The sequence below is a fragment of the Balaenoptera physalus genome (assembly GCF_965194825.1).
Source record: "Balaenoptera physalus genome assembly, chromosome: 4".
Classification (NCBI taxonomy): domain Eukaryota; kingdom Metazoa; phylum Chordata; class Mammalia; order Artiodactyla; family Balaenopteridae; genus Balaenoptera; species Balaenoptera physalus.
In genome coordinates, this window is record NC_138891.1 from 110,914,107 (window position 1) to 110,923,394 (window position 9,288).

The 9,288-nt window shown below is 33.0% G+C and overlaps 1 long non-coding RNA gene across 1 annotated transcript in view; it reads left to right on the forward strand.

Moving 5' to 3' along the window:
* The window catches only part of LOC309660152, a 68,709-nt gene extending 65,460 nt beyond the window's left edge, over positions 1-3,249 (forward strand). Inside the window, exon 3 of the long non-coding RNA XR_014263211.1 lies at positions 117-3,249. This is a non-coding gene — a long non-coding RNA (uncharacterized lncRNA). The remainder of the gene's footprint in view (positions 1-116) is intronic.
* The last annotated feature ends 6,039 nt before the right edge of the window (positions 3,250-9,288 follow it).

Genomic DNA, 9,288 nt, shown 5'->3' on the forward strand with positions numbered 1-9,288 from the left:
ACTTAACCTATTCAGAAGATGTTTATTTATCTGTTGGCTATTTGGAAAACAATCAGTGAAATAATAAAACGGAAAAAATATACATAAAAATATTAATACCTTTTTCCTCTTCACAGTCACAAAGTGAGGACACTGGAGGAGAAAGGAAATATTACAAGAGAACTCAAGAACCCTGAACTGACTTTCATCAATTCAAGGACCCAGAGGAGATTGCTCCCTTGCTGAAGGATATGCAATTCCTACAGATACTGTCAGATCCGAGGAAGATGAAAACATAATCTCTGGACATAGGAACTTGAATTTGTCTTTCAAAAATAAAAAATCCTAGCTTACAAAATATTTTTATCTTGGACTATGGTAGTTTGGCTTTCTACCTCAGTAAATCATGTAATTTAGCTTGCCTGGCAGAATAGGGCAGCCTCAGGTTAAAAAGAAAAGTCTTTATTCTATTCACACTTTTGTCTGAGCACCCAAATCTCCTCAGTTAGTTTTTGTGTTTGCCTCTTGACCCAACTTTCTGTCTACCTAGACAGACAAGTCTGTTTTTTTTCCTTTTTTAATCTATTTTTTAATTTAATTATAAAAACTATTAAACATAATTAGGACTCCAGAAGAAAATGATTAAAATAATTATAATCCAACCATCCTACTATAACTCTTCCTATCATTTTAATATATTATTTCCTAGTCATTTTTTTCTCCAATGAATGTTCCTGTTGTCACTGAATGATATTTTGTACCCTGCGTTTTCTACTTAACATCTTATAATAAGCATTTACTTGTGTATTTACCAAGGCTTCATAACTAATTTCTAATGGTTGCAATTATTCCAAACAAATTTTTTATTATTTTCCTAATTTCCCACTATTAGACAGTTTGATGTTTTCCAATATTCACAATTGTAATTAATACTTACCTGGCAAAATTTTTTACACACACAAGTTTCTCTATGTTTTGTATTATTTCTTCTTTAGAATAAAGGTCTAATAAGATATTGTTGAATAAAGTTAAGAGCCTTTTAAAATTTGACAGTGAACTGGATGAGAAAAAATTGTGTATGTGTAAATGTTCTAAGCATCAGGGTAACATTTCTTTTTAAGGTGAAAGCACAGTGGTCAGAGACACTGCCCCACATGCTCAGACACTGCTTGCCATCCATCTGCCTGCAAACTATGCTCCTTTCTTTGGAAGTTTATCTGTTACAGTCTTAGGACACCCTCCCCTCAATCTGATACTGATCTTCTCTGGGGCACTTGGTTTCCTTGGGCAAAGAGCCAAGCCTCAGCTTCCTTCAATGCTACACACTTCACTGAAAGCTTAGAAAAAACACAACTAAATTCCAATAAAGATATTTTTAAATGTCACACTAAATATGACTTCCTTAAGAGTCCAAAAGCCCAATTCCTCCTACAGAATTTTCCACAGATTTGAAGTTTCTTACTAAGCTAATGTCTTGTTTCACTGCAGTAGAGGAAAGACAATCACATCTGGCCAGCATTCCCATTCACAGTGAGGAAGGCCCTGGGCATCAATTCCTCCTGTCTCTCTAAGGTTTAGAGAGAGACAACTCTTCACCCTTCTCACCAATGTAGTCTTACCCTCCAAGTACTAATCTTCTGCTAGAGAATTAGCTTTGGACACCAGGATGATCATCAGGAGACAGTAAACACCACCTCCAGCCTCAAGAGTATGGTTACAAAAGGACAAGGATTTAACTTCCAAAGTATACAAATAGCTCATACAACTCAGCAACAAAAAAAACAAACAACCCAATTGAAAAATGGTCAGAAGACCTAAATAGACAGTTCTCCAAAGAAGACATACAGATGGCACATGAAAAGATGTTCAACATTGTGAATTATTAGAGAAATGCAAACCAAAACACTACCTCAGCCAGTCAGAATGTCCATCAATAAAAAATCTACAAATAACAAATGCTGGAAAGGGTGTGGAGAAAAGGGAGCCCTCCTACACTGTTGGTGGGAATGTAAACTCATGCAGCCACTATGGAAAACTGTATGGAGGTTCTTCAATAAACTAAAAATAGAGTTGCTATATGATCCAGCAATCCCACTCCTAGGCATATACCCTGACAAAACTATAATTCAAAAAGATGCATGCACCCCTGTGTTCATAGCAGCACTATTCACAATAGCCAAGACATGGAAACAACTTAAATGTCTATCAACAGATGATTGGATAAAGATGTGATACATACATACAATGGAATACTACTCAGCAATAAAAAAAAATGAAATAATGCCATTTGCAGCAACATGGGTGGACCTAGAGATTATCATATTAAGTAAAATAAGTCAGAAAAAGAAATACCATATGATATCACTTATACGTAGAATCTAAAATATGACATAAATGAACTTATCTATGAAACAGAAACTTTCTCTGAGACATAGAGAACAGACTGGTGGTTGCCAAGTTGCGGGTGGGAAGGGATGGACTGGGAATTTGGGATTAGCAGATGCAAACTATTATATATAGAATGGATAAACAACAGGTCTTACTGTATAGCACGGGGAAATATATTCAATATCCTGTAATAAACCATAATGGAAAAGAATGTGAAAAAGAGTGTATATATATGCATAACTGAATCAATTTGCTGTATAGCAGAAATTAATAAAACATTGTAAATCAACTATGCTTCAATAATTTTTTTTAGAAAACAGTGTACAGTTACAAAACGAAATAAAAAACCCAGTCCAATTTCAAGGTATTTGCAAAGGTCTAAGTTATTGGGTATGAAGTAACTCCACATATAGGACTTCACAGTATAATCCATACTGCACAGCACAAAGCTTTTTTCTGCTTCTATTTGGTTTCTCCAGGCTTTAGGTGGGGGGACAGTATGGCTCTATATGTCTTCTGCCAGCCTCTCCTTGTGATGGCTCAAGTAACAGCACATAGAACACTGAACAGACATGTGTTCGTATATAATCATGGCACTTGTGGAGAGGAGAGGTGTGACTCCATATTTTAAAACACAAATATATACCAGGAACATAATTTATGGAGGGAAAATTACAAAATACAACTAATTATATTACTAAACAGGATTTTTTAAGAAGATTCTTTGTTCTTAAGTTTTAGATGCACTTAATTTAAATGATCACTCAAAGGCTTTTTCAAAGAACAGAGACACAATTAGCTCCAAAGTTAAATTTAAAAACCCACTCATAGAAAGCAGAAGCTGCTTGCAACTTTATTTATTTTTTTAAATTTTTATTGGAGTATAGGTGATTTATAATGTTGTGTTAGTTTCAGGTGTACAGCAAACTTTATTTTCTTTCATATTTTTACTGCTATTTCTGAACATGTTTAAAGATAATAATAATACCAACCACGACAACAACAATGAAGATACCCTGCTGTATTGGGACTCTTCCATACTGATATCTAAGAAACGTGAAGTTTCAAAATGAAAAGCTGTCTGGAAGCATTAAATAGAGGTGATGAAAGCTGCAAAAATTTGAATGAAGAGTGCTGAAGATTTCGATATATTAGAATGTTTTAAAAGGTGATATTCACTCATTTGAGGACCAATTGGGTTAAATACAATTCTTAGGCTTTTGGGTAGGCTGTGGCTGTCAATGAAAAGTTTAAGGTAAGTAAAGATGACTTACACCTGCCAACATTTTGCTGCCAAATTATAACTAGAACACACTTTAGACCAAAGTTTGCCACAATTATTTTTACCATACAAACACTTGTAAACAATATTAACAAGAAAGTACATAAAATAATATATCTTATTCTTTAAACCAAATGAAGTCAGCCTTTGGTCATTTTAGTTGTTTTGGACACTACCTTGCATAAAAGGTTTATTTAAGGCTTACCAGCTAATGTTCTGGAAGTAGGACTCTGTTACATTTATAGTTGACATTAGGCATCCAGCATCTTCAGTATTCTCAGTCAAACAAATTTATTTGGGAAAGTAGTTTAGAATATCATCCTTAAAGATATATGCTATTTACCTAGCAGAGTTGTCTCTTTCATGTAATAGTCAGGGGCTGTCTCTAAGATACTTCAGTCATCCAGATATGTAGGATACCATTCATTTCATAAGTGAAAGTCATTTCTAACATTTGTTACATTAATTAGCAAAGCCTTGGCTTTTGATTGAGATATGGATTACAAAAGCAATTTTTATAACCACCTGTGGATTAAATAGAATTCTGTATAACTTTGTCTTAAGTGTGATTGCCTTATGATGAATCTTGAAATCAGTTAATTAAGTCCTCCAACTTTGTTATTATTTTTCAAAGTTGTTTTAGCTGTTCTAGATCCTTGTATTTCTATATGAATATTAGAATCAGTTTGTCAGTTTCTACAAAAATGCCTGATAGGATTTTGATTTAGATAGCTATGAGTCTAAACATTAGTTTGGAGAAAATTAACAGTTTAGCAACATTGAATGTTCTGATCCATTAATACATTATACATCTCCATTTATTTATTCTTTGATATATCACAGAAGTATTTTGCACATTTCAATGTATAATTTTGCATGGTTTTAAATCATGTTTATCCTAAAGTATTTCATATTTTTGATGTTGATGTAAATTTTATTGAATTTTTATTTCAATTTCCCAGTGTACACTGTTAGGATATAAAAACGATTTATTGGGGGTATATGAATCTTTTACCCTATACAATTATTAGTTTATACTATTGGTGATACTAAAATACCTATTATTTTAGCAGCTTTTTTGTTGATTCCATAGGATTTCCATATAGATGACTTTCTGAGAATAAAGATAACTTTACTCCTTTAACCCAATCTAAGTGGCTTTAATTTATTTCAGTTTTATTGAGGTAAAATTGACATACAAAATTGTAAGATATTTAAAGTGTACATCATGGCAATTTAATATATGAATACATTGTGAAAGGATTTCCCCCATCTAATTAATAGTTAATTGACATATCCATCAGCTCACATAATTATCTTTTTATTTCCTTTTTCCTATTTTTTTCTTTTTCTGTTTTCTTTTTTTTTGGTGAAAACATTTAAGTTCTACTCTCTTAGCAAACTTCACTTATATGATACAGTGTTATCAACTATTGTCATCATGTTTTACATTAGATCCTCAGACTTTACTTATCTTAGGGTTTTTTTTTTTCTTAATCACAAGTGGAACACATTCATTCTTTCACAATTAAATATGATATTAGGTACGGGTTTTTCATAGATACTCTATGAGACAGAATTTTTTTTTTTTTCCCCCAGATTGCTGACATTTTTTTTTAATGGATTTCTTTTTTGTCAATTGTTTTTTCTGTCTCTAGTGAAATGACTATGTGGGTTCCCATTTTCATTTGTTGAATGGCAAACCATCCTTGCACTCCTGGAATAATCCTCATTTACTTGGGATATAGTATCAATTTGGTGTATTATTGAATTCAATTTGTTAAGGTTTTATTTAAATTTTTTGTACCTATGTTGTTGAGAGATATTTATTCTCTAGTTTTCTTATGATATCTTTGTCTTGTTTTGGTATCAGGTTAAATTCTGGCCTCATAGAATTGTGTTGGAAAGTATTCTATCTGTGATTTCTGCAAGAGTTTGTTTAGAATTGCTTTTTAAATTCTTTCTTAAATGTTTCTTTCATGGCATTTGCCAAAGGTAACTACTTGATATTAATTTCCATTTTCCAACAGAAATCATGCCTGTTTTTCTTGTCATTATATCTTTAGAGTCTAAAAGATGTTGGCTTCATAGTAGCAGCCCAGGAAATATATATGGATTGTATAAAAGATTTTAAAAAAACAACAATAAAATGAATTCCAGTCTTATTATGTTCTTTGTTGTTGATTTAGGAAACACTGAGTTTTCATCTTAATATTAATTCAAAATTCTATAACCATTAATTAATTTTTAAAAAGTACACCTGAGATCTTATTTTATGCATTTATTTATTTTTTTATATCAGGCATAGTTTTAATAATTTAGTGATGAAATTATTTATTGAAAGTAATTAACAGCTTCCATATGTAGACACACAAGTAAAATACCTATCACCTTTTCTGCCTTTTTAAAAGAACAGTATTCATTTAGTTACTGTCTTACTAAAAAGGACATAATATGTTTAAATGCTTAAATATTTTCTATTGCACATGCCAAAGAACAAGTGGCTTTAATAGTGTTTTCTCAGCTCTATGTTTGTAGTTCAACAACATCCAATGTTTCTGTTCAATTCCACTACTCAGTATAAATTTGCAACTTCAACTTGGTATTTACTAATTATCCACCACCCTGACATCTAATTTTTTTAAATAATTTGAATTTCTAAATCACTTCAAAACCTAATGGAACTCAAATGCTATTACAGCTGAAACCACTTAATAGGGCCTTGTTAATAAAGACAATCTAGTTAAATTAGGCACTTTCAGTGAACATATTTTATCTTGGCCACTTGACGTAATCCAAAATAATAATAATGGCTAATAAGTACAGCTTGATAACAGGACATTTTCTCCATTAACCATTTGCCTGGGCTGCTGGGATTTTTCTGCTTCAGGGTTAAGAAGAGTCACTGATTTGAGAGATTCCATTATAAATTCTGATATGTGGTTTACAGAGAAGAAAACAAGCACTCATAATGCAGTGATATCAGTATAATTTAAGTATGTATACAAAAGTCTGTTCAATAATATATAATTGTTATATCCCTTCCCAGAAAACTAACCATATTTAGATCCTTCTTGAAATAGGTCATTGCTATTTTTATTTTAGTTCTATTAGCTATCAGAATTGAAATATCACAAACTCTCATTAACAGTATCTTACATGGGTGAAACACTTTGCAAACTGTGCATTATAGTCATCAATTTTAAGATACTTAATATACTACAAGTTTATAGAACAGCTAACAATTTCAAAAATTTATCATAAACATTGAAATACAGTGTCATATTAGAGTTTATGTTTTCTATCTCTTCATTGTAATTTAGTCAAATGTTAAGCTGCTTCTCTAAATAGCATGACACTTCACTTAAGTGCATTTTATATACTCTGTTAAGAAGTATATAAAATTCTTCTGTATAAGAAGAATAAAGGAGATATTTCATTTAAACAAAACGTTTTGATGAATATTATAATGGCAATATAATATTATAACTACTAAAAGTAGTTTTCTTTTTCCAAAAGTTCATGAATCTTTAAACAAATTTGTATAACCAATTCCTTACCAGAACTGATTCTTTCATTCAGTCTTCAATATTTATCAAGTACCAACTACATATTAAATATTATGCTATGCTTCATTAACATAAATATGAATAGTGCCAAATTTTCCATTGTCAACTTGGCATTATCCTACCCATTCTATATTCTTTCCAGTAGGGGAGAAGCCCAGAACTACATTTGTTTGAATTCTTTTACACTGTTATTCTGGGTTAGATCTACCAATGAGGGCTCTCTAATGAGATCTTTAGGAGAAAACTAGGCCATTTTTCTATAGTTGTGCTGTGTTCAGGCAGTTAAGATCATCTACAATGTCTTCTCCTGGCTTTCAGGGGTCCTTCTGGAAGTCACTGTTGTGAGCATCCAACTAACATCTCCAGTGTAGACTTCTCTTGGATTCCAAATTGGTAAGGTCGGTTACTCTGGAAAATCACTCACTATGGGGTTGTAGGTCATTGACATCACTAGAAGAAGCTTGCCATAAATTTTTGCACTTTAGGATATCTTGGAAAAGGCTTTTCTGATCTTAGGCTCCAAAACTCCCAAAGGTTGTATGATTTCTAATTCCTGATTTAAATTATTTTTCTACTTTAGCTCTTAGCTATAACCAAGAAACATGAAATGAATTTGACCTGTTATCTAAAACAAATTTAAAAATGAGATAAACTATAAAACATGGGTCCCCAACCCCCAGGCCACAGACCGGTACTGGTCTGCAGCCTGTTAGGAACTGGGCTGCACAGCAGGATGTGAGCAACAGGAGAGGGAGTGAAGCTTTATCTGCCACTCCCCATCGCTCTCCATTGCTCACATTACCACCTGAACCATTCCCCACCCCCGTGCCATCCGTGGAAAAATTGTCTTCCACGAAACCAGTCTCTTGGTGCCAAAAAGGTTGGGGACCAGTGCTATAAAACATGTCTTTCAAGGATTGTGTACCAGGCAGTCCAAAACATTGATCCTTTTAAGACAGAAAACAAACAAACAGAATTCAATGATTGGCTCACTTTACTGTCTAGAGAGAATTTTTTAGCCACAGTCCAGGGAAGGGGAACACAGGTAGAACTTGGCGGTCTCCCTGAGTTGAGGATATGGAGAAAAATGTTCACGAACTTACCACAAACTTGGTGGCTTGAGGTTTGCAAGACAGTATACCAAAGAAGAGAGACTTACACAGTCTCTCTGGAGGCTTCTCCAGAGACTTACACAATCTCTCTGGAGGCTTCTCCAGAGATCTACAGAGGATTCCTCTTGGGTCTTTAGATTACTGAGAAAATTACCCAAGAACTACCTAAAAGGAGCCTGTAGAGCTATCTTCAAAACTTACACAGGGCTGCTCTCAAATAACTTAGAACCTAGCAGAAGTCAGAAATGTAACAAGTTACATATACTAAATTGTGTGTAATACAATATGTTACAACAGTAGTCTGAAGAATATGCAACTAGGATCTAAAAATAAATGGCCAATAGGCAGAAGATAAGTAGCTCAGTATAGCCGACATAGAGGAGAAGAGGAGAATATAGACAAAATACAAAGCTCAACAGATAAATATGAAACCAATCATTAGCAGCTTTTTTTGTACAAAGAAGGGCTATAGGTGTTAAGAAGTCATACAGGATACTTATAGGAGAGCAACATGAGGATATATATCAAGACACACATGGAAAAACTAACTGCAGTTTAGAAACTTTTGGTTGAAAGTGACAGAAAATTGAACTCAAATTGTCTTAGGCAAATAAGTTTAAAAAATTTATTGGCTCATATATTTTAAAATGAACTGTTTGGCTAAACCACTGTTTGATTCAGAGACTAAAATGATGTTTCTGGATAAGGTTTCTCTCCATTATTTTGCTCTTTAATCTCCAAGCTGACTGCCTTCTCAATCTCCATTTAGTATTAAGATAATCTACCAGTAGTTCTCATTCTACAAATTCCAAGGTACAAAACCAGTGGGAAAAGGTCTACATTTCCTTTCCAGTAGTCCTACCAAATATTTATTTGAATCTCAATAGCCTTGATTGGGTCAAAAGTCCTTAATTGATCCATGTCAAGATAGTGCTATGTTTTGATTGTCTAACTTGCA